Genomic DNA, 19,176 nt, shown 5'->3' on the forward strand with positions numbered 1-19,176 from the left:
ACTCCTGTTGATGTCTTATTGGGCTTGGATAAGTGCAAGCCAATGGACCCTGTAGTCCAGTAACACCAGAGAATTTCTATGATTTTATTTGAGCCAAACTAATGACAATTACAAGGAAACAAAATCTCAACAGATTGAGAAAATGCTCGGGAGAATGGCAGTTTTGCAGTTTGTTTTATACATTACACTCAACAGAAGAGGCATAAGAAGGGTCACAGAAAATTCATGGGTGGTAGATTAGAGAGGCGAGAGAAAGCAAAGCAGAGATAAATCTCTGAGATTGTATAAAGTGTAAAATGAAGAGACAAATACTTCTTTTGAATACACTGGTGTGGAGAGAATACTTGACAATGAACATTTTCACCATACAGAAATGGTATTTGGGGAAGAAGACGAGTGGCCTTGCGCTCTGTGAGAAATTGAGTCACGAGGGGTCTGGGGAAGAGACGATTCTGCTGACAGTCCTGAGGTATGTTATCACAGATGCAATCCAACAATAGGCAGGCTCAGTTAAGGTAAAGAATGACCTTTGTCTAGGAAGATACTGGCCTGGAACATGACTAAGCCCATGACTATCTTTTAGTGAAGACATTTTAATTTCAGCCCATCCTATGTAGTTACTTTCCTTCTCTGAGTTTGTAAGGCCACCAGACAGCCTCTCCTGAGCTTGTCAGCGCGAGACCGTGGCCGCGTTTTTATCCACAACATCGTTCCTGTCCCAATATTCCCCGCATCAGAATGTCAATAAACCTTACTCTGGTCGTATTGGAAACACTGCATTTTTTGCACCATAGCATCCTCTGCTAAAGTGTCTCCAACTTAAAAATAGGGTCCTTGTCTCACCAGGTCCAGCACAATACTTGACACTTAATACAGACGGTACAAAAAAAACTACTCCAAGGAAACTATACAAGTGATTTTTGAAAATCTGTGTTGCAATGATTTCCTGCTAAATATGATTGTGAAAAAGGGTTTTAGTTTACCTTTTATTAAAATTCCTTTCCCATAGAAATTATTTTGAGATCAGAGACTTGATGAAACTCTGGGGATACTATCATGCAGTTGTATAATTTGTAAAATTAAATGAGTTTTCAAGGTAGATTTTACACGTTAATTAATATCATTTAAGGAATGCCTGATTTAATGAGAGACTATTGCACATATAAAAGCATTTTAACAAATTAACATAATAAAAACTGATGCCAAAAATACAAATGCAATTATCATTTGACCATTTTTATCCTAAAGCCATAAGCATTCAATAGTTTATGTAACAAAATAAAGCAAATAATGTCAGCTTTTGAATTAATATAATTGCTTGATGAAAATATAGGCATTACTATAACAAAGTAAATCTATAAAAGATAGTTAAAAATAGGTGTATCATTTAGAAGTGTGAACATAAAATAAAATGAGCTCACTCTTGAATGGACACATGAATCTATCAATACTATTTATGCCAGAAGTAATAGTGAAACTTAGAAACAGCAAATAGTAGTCTCTATTTAGTTACCACTACAGTTTATGCTTCCGAAAAGAGAGCACATGAATTCTCAACATGACTTAGGCTCTTCCTGTTACCACACCACGACAGAGCGACCCTAGTCCTTAGCTCAAAGTTTCTGGGGCCTACTTTTCATCTCAAGAGACAGATTAAAAGATAAAGTGCTATCTTATAGATTGAGCATTTGCCAATTAAACTTGAGGTTCTCAGTTATGATAAGAGCCTATTGGGGGCTTGAGAATTCAGATAAGGACAAAAGCAAGAGAACAGAGGGTCCAGCTCAAATTTCCAAGTATGACTGCTTCTGTGAAGTTAGAAACAAGGCGTCTTAGACATGGTCACCTATTGTGATCATTCTTTATTCTGAATCATTGGTATTTTTTTCTCTCTTGCTTAAAGTGTACATTTTTGTTACTTTATTTGTATTGTTTACACTACTACAAATGTCCCCATTTTTCCCTCCTGTGCCCCCTTCCACCCAGCCCTCACCCTCTCTTCACTCTGGCCATCACCACACTGCCGTCTGTGTCTATGGGCTGTGCTAATGATGTTCTTTGGCTCATCCCTTCACCTCTTTCATCCTGCCCCCCTCAGCCCCTCCCCTCTGATAGTTGTCAGTCTGTTCCATGTGTCCATGCCTCTGTTTCTATTTTGTTTATCAGTGTATTTTATTCATTAGATTCCACATGTGAGTGAGATGATATGGTATTTGTTTTCACCAACTGGCTTATTTCACTTAGCATAATAATCTCCAGGTCCATCCATGCTGTTGCAAAATGTAAGAGTTCCTTCTTTTTTACGACTGCATAGTATTCCAGTGTATAAATGAACCACAGCTTTTTTATCCACTCATCTACTGATGGGCACTTGCGCTGTTTCCAGATCTTGGCTACTGTAAATTACACTGCTAGAGACATAGGGGTGCATATATTCTTTCGAATTGGTGTTTCAGGATTTGGGGGATATATTCCTAGAAGTAGGATTGTTGGGTCAAAAGGCAGTTCCATTTTTAATTTTTTTGAGGAAATTCCATAGTTTTGCATAGTGACCACACCACTCTGCATTCCCACCGACGGTACACTAGGATTCCCTATTCTCCACATTCTCACCAGCACTTGTTGTTTGTTGATTTATTAATGGGAGCCATTCTGGCAGGTGTGTGGTGATATCTCACTATTGTTTTAATTTATATCTCTCTGGTGATTAGTGATGTTGAGAATTTTTTCATATGTCTTTTGGCCATATGTATGTCCTCTTTGGACAAGTGTCTATTCAAGTCCTTTGCCCATTTTTTAATTTAATTGTTTGTCTTCCTGGTGCTGAGTTGTATAAGTCTTTATATATTTTGGAAATGAATCCCTTATCAGATTTATCATTGGCAAGTATGTTTTTCCATACAGTGGGTTCCCTTTTCACTTTGCTGATGGTTTCTTTTGCTGTGCAGAAGCTTTTTAGTTTGATGTGGTCCCATTTGTTTATTTTTTTCTTTTGTTTCCTTTGCCTTAGGAGATATTTGGCAAAAATATTGCTATGAGAGATGTCTGAGATTTTACTGCCTGTTTTTCTCTATAATTTTTATGACAGTGAGACTTATACTTAAGTCTTTTATCCATTTTGAGTTTATCCTGGCATATGGTGTAATTTGGAGGTCTAGTTTCATTTTTTCTTTTTTTGCAGGTACTAATCCAGTTTTCCCAATAGTATTTATTGAAGAGACTGTCATCATTCCCTTGTATGTTCTCGCCTTCTTTGTCAAATATTAATGACCATAAAGGTACAGATTTATTTCTGAACTCTCTGTTCTGTTCCATTGATCTAAATACCTTTTCTTATGATAGCACCAGGCATTGGTAGTTTAATAGGAGTTATGTTGAATCCATAGATTGCTTTGGGTAGTGTGGACATTTTAATGATGTTAATTCTTTCAATTCATGAACACAGTATATGCTTCCACTTAGTAAATTTCTACCAATAGGTCTTCAGTCCCTAGAAAAGTGTTTTGCAAACTGGTGTGTACACAACAGTCAACAGGAAAATAAAACACTACGGCTTCTTTTAATGTATATTGTATCTTATCCTCTTTAATTTAAATATTATATTTTAAGTGTTTATAACAAATATGTATATTTTATAACAATATTACATGCACTTTTTTCTAAACAAATAAACACATATTGGAGTATGTTACCACAGAATATTTTTACTTAGACTATATGATTCTAAAATTCTGGAAGGGGAACACACGGTGGATCACTTCGGTTCAGAAAAAAATTATGGGACCCTTATTGATGTTTGTTTTTAATCGGTAAATTAAAAAATCCATTGTTTTACTATATTCCATATGCAACTATCACTGGGACCCTCCCTTGATGCCTCTTCCTAGTCCTTCTATTCAGAAGGTCAAGTGTCCCATCTGCTATACAAGATGTTCTCGGAAAGACTGGGGGAAACTGCAGTTGCTTCAGAAATATTCTGCATAAACTGTAGTCTTGCAATGCACAGATAAGGTCGTTACAGATCATATTATTTAGTGTTAACAAAGCCAACCCTCACAAAAATGGACTAGTGGCTTCTTTATAAAAGAAACAACAGGAAATGGGGAGTCTTGATATCTTGCCAAGTACAAGCGAAATTAAGAAACTGAAAGAATTAGTACATTTTTACCCTTGGCGTGATCTTCCTGTCTGTTCCATAGCAAGGTGTAGATGACGGCCATCTAAGCAGATCTGACATGTTATTGACAGGACAATTTAATGTCTGTCGTAAATCCATGTCACTAACGAACTGTGTCCCAAGTCTACACGGCACCCTGAGACATTATCCTTTTTATCCCCACTGCGTTCTTTTCAAATTTATAAATTGTTTCAAAAGGTACATAATTATACACATGTATAAATAAATGTATACAAACAGTTATAATTGTATAAATAGTATGCATAAACATTTATTTATTATTGGGTGATAAGCATTTAGCATGCTTACTAAAGCATGCTAAAAATTTCTTAATAGATAGAATGAATCATTTAAAATTTGGATATTACAACTCTAGAGAACATAAAACTATATTTTAATGTTCTTTAAACAGTTATTATACCGGTGAGTTTCCTTCCTAAACCGTGTAGATATGTAACTGATGTACTATTCCACAGTGTTCTATCACATATTTTTTTATTTTGTCTGAAATGGTGTTTATTTCCTTTTTTCACTCAGTTTTTCTGTAGGGTTTAATAAATCTTCTAGTAAGTTCAACTCACATCTCTTGAAACCTACAAAGAACATAGTAATAAAGACAGATGTTATATATGAATATAGTTCTTGACCTTCTAAAAATTGACAGTAGAGTGTTTATTGACAGAAAAAACATAATTAAGATAATCTTTAAATATTAAAATTTTAGCACCTTATTTTAAACATTAAGAAAATTTTAAGATAAAAGAATTAATTTTCAAGAGTGCAATTGGCTGTTTTTAATGTTTTATACTATAAAAACAGAAATTGTAAAGACATATAACTACTTATTTGATATAAAATTAATAAGATTTTACATAGATTCTACCCTTCCTTTAAAAAAAACTCCAACACTCTAGGCTGTTACTGCCAAATACTTAACTTGTAAAAGATAATGATATAATAAATGTTATTTTGGAATAAGTGGAAAACAATTGGCCCAGAAAATAGAATGAATTTTTAAGGTGTGCTATCAAAAATAAAATTTTACTCTTTTGGTATCAAAATGAATATTTTATTAATACAAAAGGCTGTTTTCAAAGAACTCTATTTAACAAATTCTAATTTTTTTTTGTCAGTGGAGGAAGTGTCTGTTCAATAAATGAGCAAAAGAGCATGATGTAAATCTCAATAATACTTCCCAAATGGGTACACTTTCTAAATACTATTTGGGCTACCAAACCCTTTGCGGCCCACCAAACTCCCAGTTTCACATGGTCATAAATCGTTTCCATTTACAGTGCAGTTATTTTTCACTTCTACCTGTAGACACTCTAGTCTGGTGGGAGACTTTTCATAATGTTTCCAGAGTGTGTTTTTATTCTGTGTTATGTGTGTATGTAATTTGCAGCATGAAGTACAGTTAGGAAAATGAAATGATGACATTCTCTTATATCAACAACCTTTTCTTGAAGTCCTGGCAGTTAGTACCAAAGATTACATCAGCTTCATAAAATTCAGACAGTTAAAGAAAAGCACAATATACAATGAGCCACATTACTGAAGGAACCAGTCATAAGCTAGGGAGAGCAGTTAACTCTTTATGATTTAAAATTTTAGCATTTCTTAGTAGAAAATGCCTACCTTTCTTGGCTTCCCTTATTTAAAAGTCCGAATTTGCTTACTTCACTGTTTATTAGCATCTAATGGATAGAGTAGGGAAAGAAAACTAAAAAGAGTAAAATTCATATCAGTAAAAGTACCCATTAGTAATTCTCGTTAATAAAAAGCTGCGTAAGAAAATATATTGAAATATTGTGCTAAACTGAGACTTTGGGTTCACCTCATTATTTACAGTAATACAGTTCCAGTTGTCTCAAATAACAGAAATTAAGCTTTCTCAGTTGATATATGATATAATTGTAGAGGGAAAACTTTATATTAATTGGTATATATCATAATATATATATCATAATGTGTGTGCATATATATATATATATATATATATATATATATTCCTCCAAAACCACTTAAGATCATAGCATAGCCTGAAAGACATCAGGTGAAGATGAGGGACCAAGTTTAGAGACCAGACAGAACCCAGAGGAAAATTATCTCTAACAGTAAATAATTATGTTTCACGGGCAGAATCCCGGGCAGGAGGCCTGGTCTATCTCAGATGAGAAATGTAGAATTCCCACCCTGCGTGGAAGGTCCAGCTGCTGGTACCAGCAGTACCAACTGCTGCCTCTTGATTCTCTCAACACGACTCTCCAGGCAAGGAAACATAGAACAAGAATAGTAAACACTTCTGTCACAAGGAGTACAAACTCCATCATCTTTCTTGTTTCATTTTTCTCCATTGTACTTACTGCCATCTGCTTTCCTTAGCTCTTTCTGAGTTCATAGTCTATCTTTCTCTCTACGATGCAAACTTTAGGAGGGTAGAGACATTTGCCCTTGTATTGCTGCTGTAGCCCTTGCTCCCATAGAGAGACCAGCACATAGTAGGTGCTCAACAAATATTTGTAAAATGAATAAACGGGTGTCCACTTCTCAGCCTATGAGCCCAGAGAGTTTCTAGGGCCACACTAACATTACAGGCGCCCTCAAAGTGCCTTCACCACATACAGTCTGCAGGGACTTAGCAGACAAAAAGTAACACATAGGAAAATTCTCCCCTTCCCACTTCCCTAAACTTGTGAAAGCGTATGGGAAAATAAAATAAGTGAAGTTAAAGATTCCTCCAAAAGCCATAATCGTCTGCTTATTTTTGATTCAGTCTTAACTGCTCTTAACATAAAGTAGTTGGCCACGGGGGAGGCAAACAAACCTTGATAAAGGCTTGGTGATTCCAATCCAACACTGAAGGCTCGTGGTGGTGCCTTGACTCATCTCTGCCATCTTTCCAGTGCCAAACACACAGGGCTGACATGCGTTCAAGGGGTGCTGCCTCCTACTACTCAGTAAACTGGAGGCACTGCCCCTATAACAAATAAGGCCATAGGTGCCCTTAAAAGACACTGAGGTTAGGTGGGTGGAGGTGGTAGAGGGTACAGGGAGGATGAATAGTAATGGAAAAACACAATAAAAAATGTAAAATACATACATACAAACATACATACATCCATAATTTTTCAAAAAAACCCACTAAGGTTGTCACATGTTACTGTGCCTGTCAATCAGCAGGGATACTGTCTCATTTAATTCTTGCAACACTCATGAGTTAAGTGATACTGTTCATTTTGGCCAAGGAAACTGATTTGGAAGAGGCTTATTAAACCTTGCCTCACTCACCTCCCATTGCTCCTCTTGTCACATGCTATCCTCTTCAGTCTTCACTTACAGTTCCCAGGTGCTAAACTGTGTTATTTTTTCCATTTTACAGAGGGAAACTGAGCCCCAGGAAGCTCAAATGATTTGCTCACTACAACACACTGGGGAGGTGAGAGCTAAGATTCCCAAAACCACAATCTTAATTACTTTACTACACTGCTTCCTTATGTCTCCTCATATAGAAGCTGGCAAGAAGAACATAGCATATAATTGTACAGCATCTTAAAGTTTCATTATGTATGAAACTTTCTCATACATAATATCCTATTTTGTTTTAACAACTTCTTTTGCAGTGATATATTGGGCCAGAGATAAAAGTGCATATTAAGTGATTATGCAGGAAGCTCCAGATTTAACCTTTCATAGAATGAACACAAAAAGCAGCTGAAGTAATCCGTACTGTTTTCCTCTTCAGTATGGACTGGCAGAAGTTGGACACCATTGTAGAGCAAATGAAAAACTCCAATCCCTTCTTATTTGCTCTCTGGTTTTAGAAGTTTCACATTCGTAGCTGACCAATTCATCTCTTGAGTTCTAGATAAAGTGTAATCTAATTAGAAAACTCCCATACACACACTTTCTCTCTGCATTTCATTATGCCAGGCTAGATCTAGGCTATACTAACTGTCAGCAAAAGTTGCCTTAGTCTTAAAACCTTTCAGCTGGCATTTTTCATGTGTCCTCATACCTGCTGTTTTCATTTGGAAACCCTCTCTTGATTTAGACATGCATAGATTGCATGCTGATATTGCTAGAGTCAAGGTTTATCCTCATAAGTATAACCCTAGGATTCACCTTTCAGAAAAGTACTGGAAAGAGTTCATATTTCCCTAAAAAATTAAATCAAGGCTGGAGAAAGTCCTTGAACACTGATTATTTCCATAATTATAAATCAGCCAATACCATGAAGAGGAGTTCAAAACATGCTAAAAGCCTCCTCTGGCCAGCTGAAGCCCATCTGCCAAAGCGCAGAGCACTGGGCCAACACATTGCTTGGTTCTTCTCCCCATGTGTGCACCTCCACAGAAATGCAATTGTGTTATGAGCAACAGATACTGTCTCCGCAAATGATTTTGTGGTCTATTTCCCACAAGTCTGGGCAAGAAGACAGTCACTGTAGGGCAGACAGTGCCAAGCCGCTGCAGAGATCCTTGTGACAAGAACAAAAAAGAAATGTGTGGTTGGTCCAGGCCTCCATGGATACTAATTAGGCTGTAATGAGGCTTCTGGAATGAGTCTCATGGACACCAGAGGTCTGACAGCAAAGAGCACATGGTCTCAAAGGAGAGTAGCCATGTGACTAAGCTATCAGGATAGGATATTAAAGATCAAGGAAATTTCACTTCTAGGGAGTCAGACCTTAGTTCAAAATTATTCAAGAGTTACCTGTAGTAATGGGTTTTGCATAGGGGATGACCATATGGTGCCTGCTTACATTTCTCACCCTTGTACACTACACTTTAATCTTTCCTACTTAAAATTCCCAGAACAAACCAACCTCTCTTTGCTCTCTGATCCTTGCATGTGCTGGTTTCTCTAAATGGAATGTTCTTTTCTACCCCTTTCCATACCCCTGACTCAGAATAACTCATCCTTTAGGTTTTGGCTTTGGGATCATTTCCTTCAGAAAGCCTTTCAGGACTACATTAACCCACACCAAGACAGGGGGGCGGGGGCGGGAGGAAAATTACTTGCTTTCTGTATTCTAGTGATCTGCTTGCTTGTCTCTCTCCACCAGTGGGCTTTACCTGAGGGATTGTATCAGAGCTAAACACAGGCCCTTAGCACATAATAGTAATTCAACAAAGGCTTAAAGGACAAAACATTAAAATAAAAGAGAAAACTTAATTGATCGTAGCATGCATCGTTCTTTCTAAGGACACTAAGAATTGTACTCAAGCAAATAGAGAAATCAGCTGATGAGCATCATGTGGTTGAAGCAGAGAACTATCTATCTACTGGCTCTTAGCATAGAGCAGTGAGGCTGAGACCTCTATGCAGTTAGAAGTTCAGGACTGACACCAGGAAGCCGTCAGCCTGGGGTAAACCACAGTGAGAGGCCTAAATGGGAAATGCAAGTTGGAGAAACAGAACTAGGTTTATGGAAAAAGGATGGGTTCAAACTTAAAAAAATAATAATAAAAACCTTGGGTTTATTGTTACAAACTTTACAAACAACAGAAATACACTGTAACACATATTCTGAACACATATACCATCTAAGTACATTTATTCTTAAGCTATCACATAGTAACTGAAATATACGTACATTTCATTCCATCATCAAAACATTGTTTTATGCTTCTTATAAAGTGAAAAATTGGAAATGATTTTAGTATATTTTAATAAGAGAAATTATCCAAACCAAGTATTAATATATTCAGCAATAATAACTTTTTGTGTTTCAGTTTCTACCCAGGTCTGTGTAGACATCTCATTCAATCCTATTGGCAATTCTGTGCTATGGATGTAACTGTTACTTGGAAGTTAAATAACTCTCCCGTAATCATTCAGTGGGAAAGTGGTAAAATAGTGATTCAGGTTTAAATATGTATGACTCAAAGTTCATGTACTTAATCACTGCATTATTTTATTTCTATCAAAACTGGCATATGGGTAACTATCCAAATAAAACACTTAAGTAAGCTAGGTAAGCATGCCCAAGTGGCATCAATATTTGTGTGAACCTGCCCTTATAAAAACAGAACGTAAATGCTGAATTTGTAGTGTTCAAGGGCAATGGTATTTGGTTCAGAGTTCTAAGCCAAGAAAATAAGTGGCAACAGTTACTTAGGCCAAATAAGAGAGATGATTCATTTTGTTTCAACTACTGCTTTGGCTGAGAATCCTGTTTCACGCAAGTAAATTGATGTAAATCATACTCACACATTAAAAAATCAAGAAGTTACCTGCGGGGAATCAAATTCTAATGATAACTGAGACTTTTGTTGTTGTTGTTAGAGTCTCTCAGAAAATGCATGTTCAGCTCCCAGTTCAATTTGATATTCCTTTTAGTGCATACCTGTCTAAACCATTCTCTGACTAGTATCTAAAATATTTCAAATCTGCGAAATTGCATTTCAATATAAATATATTATATATCCACATACGAAAATTACTTGGATTTCCTTATGATTGTTAAGGATGGTAGGTGTCTCTTGTTTCCTAAAAGTAACATTGACCAAAAGAGAAATTATGTATATATTCAAACTCATTCCTTAGTTCTTTAGTTAAATTTAGTAACTTCCCTGACGAATGGCTAATATTAGATTTCCAGTTACCAGATATTCTGTAGTTTCTTAGGATGTGATAGCTTTTGGGTTCTAACTGGTTACCCAAGGAGGCTGTGATTAACTGCATCATCTTCTGATCTCACTAGTCTTATACTGCTTTCTGCTCTCTGCACAGAGCTCCAAGATGAGTTAATTTTGTGGAACGTTATTGAAAGCAATCAGATAGAAAGATCTTTATGGGGAAATAATTAATAATATTACCTTCTCCTATTTATATGTCAAGCTGTCAACGTCAAAAATCATCCTAATCAAAGAATACAAATTGACTTCTCAAGTAGCATGCACTGTCTCATGTAACTCAAAAGCTTATAAACTAAGGCTCCCCAGAGGTTATATTCTAAAATGAATAATATGCAGTATTTTTGAAAAGACTTTATATGTCTATCAGCTATTTTTATACAAGCCTCCTAAAGTTTAATAGGCAGGCAATGAATAGATTAAATTTACTCTTACATAGAACAAATTCAAATATGTTTTAATTTTTTTTTGCACAAAATACCAGAGTCACAAAGATATTTATATACTTTATGCACTTTCATAGTATTGTTAAGGGTATCACCTTGGTCTTGGAAGATTGCTGGAGGCCTTTATATCCCAACTATTTTTCTTCATCCCAAGCGCAGTGTCCAAAAGTGCCCTAGGAAGTAGCCTTCCTGTTAAGAAATTCATAGAATTCTACAGGACCAGAGCAACTGATGAAAAATTTCAGGTGTTGATGACTCCCTTAGCTGAAGTTAACCCTTAGAATTTTACTGCAGGTGGAAACATTGTTCTGGGCCAGGTCCTGAGATACCAATAAGGGTTCTCCTCCCAGAATACACCACAAAGTCTACTCCCAGGGGTCCCGTTGCTAAGAGTAACTGCAGCCTATTGTTCACGGTCCTGTAGTCCTCAGTGACATCCACTCCAAACCGGGGTTACGCAAAGTGCTGGGACACATGTTACGGAGCAAAAGATAACTTGCTGACCCAAGCTCCTCCAGCTCTTTGGTTTGACGTTGAGCAATACTGCCTTTTAAACCTCAAACTCCAGCAAGTCCACCTTTGTCACTCTTCCCATAATTAAAATACGAAATACCAATCAACCATGCATGTCACACATGTCATGAACTTACTGTACTGCCTGAAAAATGCAATGCCCCCGACATTATCAGACACTATCCTGAATAGTTAAAACATTCTTGCCCGCACAAAACCTAACAAGAACACTGCAAGAGAATATGTATACGCCATCCACAGGCTCGTGGTCTTGCTCACTTAACTTTTCATCAGTAACGTCATCTGCACTTGAGAACGGTAACCTCACCCACCTGACTTGTTCATTCCTCTATCGACATTGTTTAACACAGTACAGGGGCTGTGGATGTCACCAGTGAAAAAGTTCATAGGTTTTCCAGAACTTTGGCATCACTACCACCATGACAGTGTACCTTGAAGGAAGACAGTGAAGTTGCCGCAGTCACCAAAGTCCAAGGAAGGGCAGCAGAAATGAATCACAAAAGTTTCCTGACTGTGGGTCAGTGCAGCACTTGCTTTGTTGGCGCTCCCGTTTGGCTGTTCGCAGGTGGGAGAGTCTCAAAGCAATACTTCAATCTGTAGGTCTCCTGCCCTGTTCTGACCACCATGCAGTGCAGAAAGAGTAGCAAACTACTCCCCTTGAGCTCTTTTGCTGTGTCACATTGCGTGATGAAGAGCCCACTCTAAGTCAAATATACCCTACAAGATAGCTTGCCAGGGTGCCAAAATTGTCACAAAATTAATATTTCCCTTGTATCATTTCAATGTCTTATTAGTAGAGGTATAATAGAAGTTTGTAAGAATAAGACATTTGGGTATCTGGGCTTTGTTAATTTGAGCCGGTCAGATTTTAAAATGTATGCCCTCTTTAGCACATGTTCCTATAAATGAGTGCCAGTATAAACATTCAATATCTCTAGCCTAGCCCAGCATATACTAAATGAATGAATGAATGAATGAATGAGTCAGAGTACCAGTATAACCTAAAACGAGGGGATCCCTTCCTGTTGCTCTCTCTGCCTTCTGTCATTTTTTTTCTTCATATTTCTGACTTGTAACCTTTTTATAACATCTCCCAAACTGCCGTATGGAAAATCCCAAATTATCTCCAGAAAACTCATAAATGCCATTTGGTTATATCATATACCATTTATCTTTCCAGGAAATGGAAAAATCCCCCAGGGCCATATATCCATGTACACATGACAGGAGCAAACCTTCCGCGACATCAATCCATGTATCTCACTGCTTTGTAAGAGATTTACTAAGTGCAAAACAAATCATTCTTGGTGCCTGTCCCTGACTTTTGAAACACACCCTGTTGTGTTTAGAGAGTGCAGTCACCCGGTCACGTGCATTCAGAGACGTGAAGTTTTGCAGATGGTTTAGTGTGTACTCGCTAAGATGGTCTTCCCCATTAACTCTTCAGCTCTCAACACATGCTGTTTCTGAGTCTGTTCTGGGCAATAATCTCATGGCCTAGCAATAGCCTAGTAGAATTAGAATTAGGTGCTTGGCTTAGCACTAAAAGATTTAGAAATATATTAACAGAAGTTCTAGTAAAATGGCCCATCTGCAGAGCCTGAATGTACAGGCTTTACGGGGAAAAAAAAGTGCTAGCAAAAGAGAAAGTTTCAGGAAGCATCTTCTGCCTAGTTTGTGCTCTTGGACCTTGTATGTCTATGTTATTTTAAGTTCTGTTTCTTGAGAATGGCCTCCGGATTAAAAAGATGGAGTGCCACTTTTGGGGGGAGAGTAGGGAGGTACTCTCAGAACTAAAGAAGGGAAGAAAGCAGAACTTGGCAAACTGAATCAAACAGCAGTTGGAACCAAGATCTCAGCCAATCCCCTAAGGAACTCAGGAGCTGATGGGCCTTCAGATTTGTTCCACATGGAACAAGGAGATGAGGCCATTTTATCCTGGCGTCTCCTGCTCTCTGAATGTGAGCTGCCCCTAGAGAGACGGTACAGCCTTAGGCAAGGCTGAGACTTTTGGCAGAGGGCAATCACAGGGAGGGACTCAGCTATGACAGATCTCAGCTAATTAGGCCACATCTTGGTCTATGTTGGCCCATGAACTGTGCCGGCACCCCTGACAGAGGGAGTAAGTGTCTTGTTCCTGGAGGGGCGATCTGGGCAGCACACCATAGTGTCCTCTACATACACTGAATCAAGAGTTAGAAATATGGAGACATTATAGCCAATTTCGAAGTACGTCCCTTAGTTTTTTAAAATCATAACATTTTTCTTCAAAACTATGACATGAGGAGAACGTTACTAGAAGAAAACTGGCATCCCTGAAGATGTCATAGCTATTGACTGAAACTTTAAAAAAAAGTCTTGGCTAAGCAAAGAATCCCAAATTAAATACAAACTATCAATCTATTACTGGAAACAGAAAAGCTACTTAAATCATTTTTTAGGTACTGCTAATGATTATATCTAGTTTCTCAAGATGTCCTCAAACGGAGAAAAGTATGTCTAAAAGAACTGCAACGGTTCGCAAATAACATCAACAGCTCCTGGAGTTCCTTCCGGGAAGGTCAGCCTGTTATTGATGGGTATTTTACTGATAGAGAAGCAAAATTCCTTAGGGGTGGAAGAGAACTTTATTTGATAAAATTACTTATCCAACTGTAGAAAGCCAGACTCATAAAGGTTTCAGGGAGCATCTTCTGATTAGTATACACTCTTGGATTCACAAAAAGTTTGCAGGGATAAGGCACTTAGCTGGAATTTTGTTAGGGTTGAGCTGGTCAGAATTTGAAATTTATGCACTAAATGCATAATATTATACCTGCTAGTCCACTGAATTCCTTGGAAATGCCTATTAATGTTATAAATATATCTTTCATATGATTTTTCAGAGAGAAATAAGATGCTCACCATAAAAATACATTAATATACTCTTTAAATTAAATTTTTAAATGGTTCTTATAAATATCAACTGTGTCCACATGATTATGTAACTTGATTTATACATTAAAATAAACTTATTTCTCTCAGGAAGATGTAAAAGTCATCATGACTACTTAAATGTTTTTTGAAGATCTTGAGACTCTTTAAAAATTTGTGTTAATCCTCTTGAATATTATGAAAACTCTGTTGAAGTCATTATCGGCAACAGTTGCAAAGCCAAAGACAGTTCTCTCTCTGGTTGCTAAGATTTGTAAGGATAATATGTGCCCACTTAATAACATCTGTAGTTATGATTACCTAATAAAGTTTTAGGTAGGAATCATGGCTGTTGACCTCTCACCTCAGGCCTGCAGCAAATGTTCTTATTCTTTAGTTTCTGATCCACCATGAAGCTGTGAGACCCCAGCGAGGTCTTGACCTGTCCAGCCCTCTCCACGCTCTGCTGTGGCCTGTTAGCTAGTGAAAAGCAGGTCACCCAGAAGTGTCAGAAGTCAAACAATTGGGAAATATCCATGTCTTCATCCTTTCAAAGTTTGTTAATGCAAGTTTCAGTGGTCATGAAATAGACTGACGGGCAGAAAAGGCAGCACCAGCTAATAATTAGGCCACCTCTTGATCTCTCGCTCTGCACGGCCACCTCCCCCTTGGCCCGGCACGCAAGGGAACACTGTCTCTCTCCCTTGACCCTATGCTACACCCCTTTCAAAACAGTGCTATGTGATGTCACTGGCCAGCTAGATTCATCAGAAAGGCCATCACCTCAATATCAGCTTCAACCTAGGTATTTCAGCAGTCTTAGGAGAAAAACAATAGACACAAGAATTGTAGATTGGCTCTTTCCTAAGTAAAGGAAATTGGAGAGATGAAAAAAAAAAATAAAATCCACTTGGTTAAAAGTATATTAATGACCCATAAGCCATATCACTTTATCATCCTCTACCTCATTTTTTTTTTAAAAAGTGTTTTTCTCAAGTATGTACTGTGTCAAAGGCACTGTGCTAAGTACCAAATATACTAATTGTAACTTAGAAAATGCAGCTAGGCCATTAAAAATGAGTATACAGCCCTGGCCCCCGTGGCTCAGTTGGTTATGGAGTGTCATCTCATAACTGAAAGGCTGAGGGTTCAATTCCCAGTCAGGGCATGTAACTAGGTTGTGGGTTGATCTCCAGTCTGGGCGTGGGTGCGTGCAACCCCTCATCTGGACGTGTATGTTCCCCAGTCTGGACACCGATCCCCAGTCCATGTACATAGGGGAGACAACCGATGGATGCTTCTCTCTCGTATTGATGCTTCTCTCTCCTTTCCTCTCTCTCTTAAAAAAGCAATGTATACAGGGCGGGGCAAAAGTAGATGTACAGTTGTGAGTATATGAAACACAGAGTTTATTCTTGCATTATTTTTATTAATTATTCTATTATTTTCACAAGAACAACTTTAAACCTACTTTTGCCCCAACCTGTAAGGGCAAAAATACTACAGTCGTTAAGTAGATGCCTGTGTGATTTTATCAGTCTTGTTTTCACTTGCTAAATATTATGTAAATACATTACCTGAGATAGCTGGTTCCCAGATCATGGCTCTTTGTCATAAAGCAATTTTTTTTTTACTTTATACCTTTATATGTTCTTTGCAGAAATGAGGCTTCCATCCAGGAATAATAATGGGTGGCATCTTTTCTTTTCAAAAACCATTTAACGAAGATTTTGTTCAAGTTGAGAAAAAACATAAATGCCTAGATTTACTCTAGTCTAGCAGAAATTATACTCTGTGCCACAAAATGCAAAGATAGACTAAAGTAAATTCTATCAAAATTAAAAACGTTTGTTAAATAGTATCTTTAGTACACAAACAGGCAGCTTCAAGTGTTTGTGGAGCTGTAAGGCAACGGCTGGAAGACTTTGTTGAGACACCTTGTTTGGGGGAGCTGTTTCCCGAGTAGCCGCAGGTGCAAACGCTGCGCCTGCAGTTAATTGCAGCCACAGTTAGACCATTCAGGGAGCACTTCCTTTTGAGGGTGTACATGACTGGTCCACTAGTCATCCTGGCTAAATGAAGTGTTTGTACTCCTATGAGAGGATTCTGTGTCCAAACCAGTCAGACTTTTTTTTTTTTTTACCATGCACTTCTACATTCTGCTTCCCTTTGCAGACCGACAGGTACTAGGGAAGATAACTGGCCGTGCAATGGGAAGTGATGTGATAAGGATAACCATACTGAGAGAAACTGAAACTGTGTTGACGAAGGTACAAATAAGGGCAACGGCACCCCCATAAATATAAACTAGGAGAGAAACTGTCAAAAGAGTTGCTTCAAACAATGAATTTCTTAGTTACATCTCCCTTGCCAAGCTAGTAATTTATGATCGTGGTGCAGGTAAGAGGGCTGTGAGCTTGAAATCATTAGCTGAATGTTCTTCACCTATGATATGTGTATCCTCTTGAATGGAGAGGTTCTTAAGGATTTATGTTTATACTAATCTGACATTCAAATGGACTCTCTTTCCAGAGTCCATTTGACCTTAATTTTCACCCCCCTACTCTTCGCCTTGGAATACCCGTTCCAGCCATCAATGTTTTTAAAATACAGATTTCCCACTTAGGCATGAGGAGAGCTAGATTTTGTTAGTCACCGGTTCAAAAATGCCTACAGTTAATCAATAACCTTTCTCAAACCATCAGTTAGGCTTCAGAAGAGAAGATGTGCATTTGAGATTTTTTATTTGATTCTTAAAATATAAAAGACATCTTTGAAAAATTAAAAATTCTTCAAGCACAGTTTTTACATTATACTGCATGCTATATAACTTTAGTGTTCTGTTTATCTTTCAACTAGAAAAATACAACAGATTTCATATTATCATAGGTAAATACGTCTTTCACTATAAGATAAAGTAAATATTCTTAACTTGCCCTCCTATCATTTCATCTTCTTAAAAAGCTTATATGTCATCTATGTATTGTTTAAAACATTTTTTAAAACAGAAATTTCCACATAGAAGTCTTACTCATGTTCAAAGAGACACACCAGTCTAATATATTCTGCTGCAGACTTTTTTTAACTGAATCATTAACTGGTTTTTCAGAGCTCTTGACTTTACTGGCTGAAGTTTAAGTGCGCCTGTAAAATCCAGTGAGAGGAAATACAATAAAGGTAGAAACTCTCTATCATCGTTTCACTACAAGACCACGTCTAATTTAATGCTGTGCATCACAACTGCCAGTCACATAACCTCTGCTTATAAATTAACAAGCACTTTAGATAGTAACAGTAAGGCTTGTCCCAATGGAAAGATGCAGTGAGGTTCAGCCATTTCTGTGGCTGCAAACTAGTGATCCTTTCTATGTGATGGGAATTTCACAAGTATCAGGAGGATGTTGTCAAGGATTTCATATCACCCTGAACTGCAACCTTTGTTTGGTATCATTTGTAACCAAGCTCATTAAAGGTAATGTAATGGATCATTCCCTCCTAATTGTAATCATCAACAAATTAGACTCTTTTCTAGGCTAACCAGGCAGCACAAAAGTATGTGATGAAGCAGAATGCATGAATAACTTTTCTCTTAACATTATGCCTTTATTCAACTTGAATAATTCAGAGTCGGGGCATACGCCGAAGTTTTGGTATGTGTTAGGATGTGCCTTATTTGTGGAATTACGATATAGCCAACAGATAATTCAACTCCTTTCCAGAGCTAGACTCTTATCCCAGAGACAAGAGGAAAGTGATGCAGGTAATTCAGGCGAGACTCCTATTTGGCTAATTGCCTTTTCCCTTTGGCTGGCCTCTATCTACCACTATCAAACACAGAAGATGTTATCATCTAACTACTGGTTGTCATTGTAAACACTTTGGAAAATCCAATACTGTAGTATTGATTTTTTTGCATGTAACAAATGATATGGAACCAGGAATGGAGAAACACATGTGAAGGAAAGAGCAGAAATTTCTAGAATTAATTAAATTATCTAGAATTCTTTATCTATCTAATGATTCTTACTCAAATACATTTGTCACTGAAAGATTATTAACATATATATATATTATATTTGCACCGTGGTTATAAAAGCTTGCTAGCATCTACAATGTAACTAGAAATTGAATGTTTAAGGGTAATCTCATTAGATAATGATATTGTGTGCAGAATTTTCTGTTCTGTTGGGCTGAGCAATCTCTATAGGTGAGCAATTTTAGCTTAAACAGAAAAGGCGGTGGCCTGGTGGCAGGATTTATTAGCTCAGTGAGCATAATGAGCCCTCTACCGCTCCACCAGGAGAAGGTTGACCAGCCATCTCGTGAGTGGGCTCATAAGTGCAGTGAGCACCAGAGAAAAGACATGGAAGAGTTAGGAAACAGCTATAATTCCGGTGACATTTAAATAACAAAATATGCCTCAAACACAGTCACACACACACAAACGTTTTACAAGAGACATGGT

Source organism: Desmodus rotundus, chromosome 8 (assembly GCF_022682495.2).
Source record: "Desmodus rotundus isolate HL8 chromosome 8, HLdesRot8A.1, whole genome shotgun sequence".
Classification (NCBI taxonomy): domain Eukaryota; kingdom Metazoa; phylum Chordata; class Mammalia; order Chiroptera; family Phyllostomidae; genus Desmodus; species Desmodus rotundus.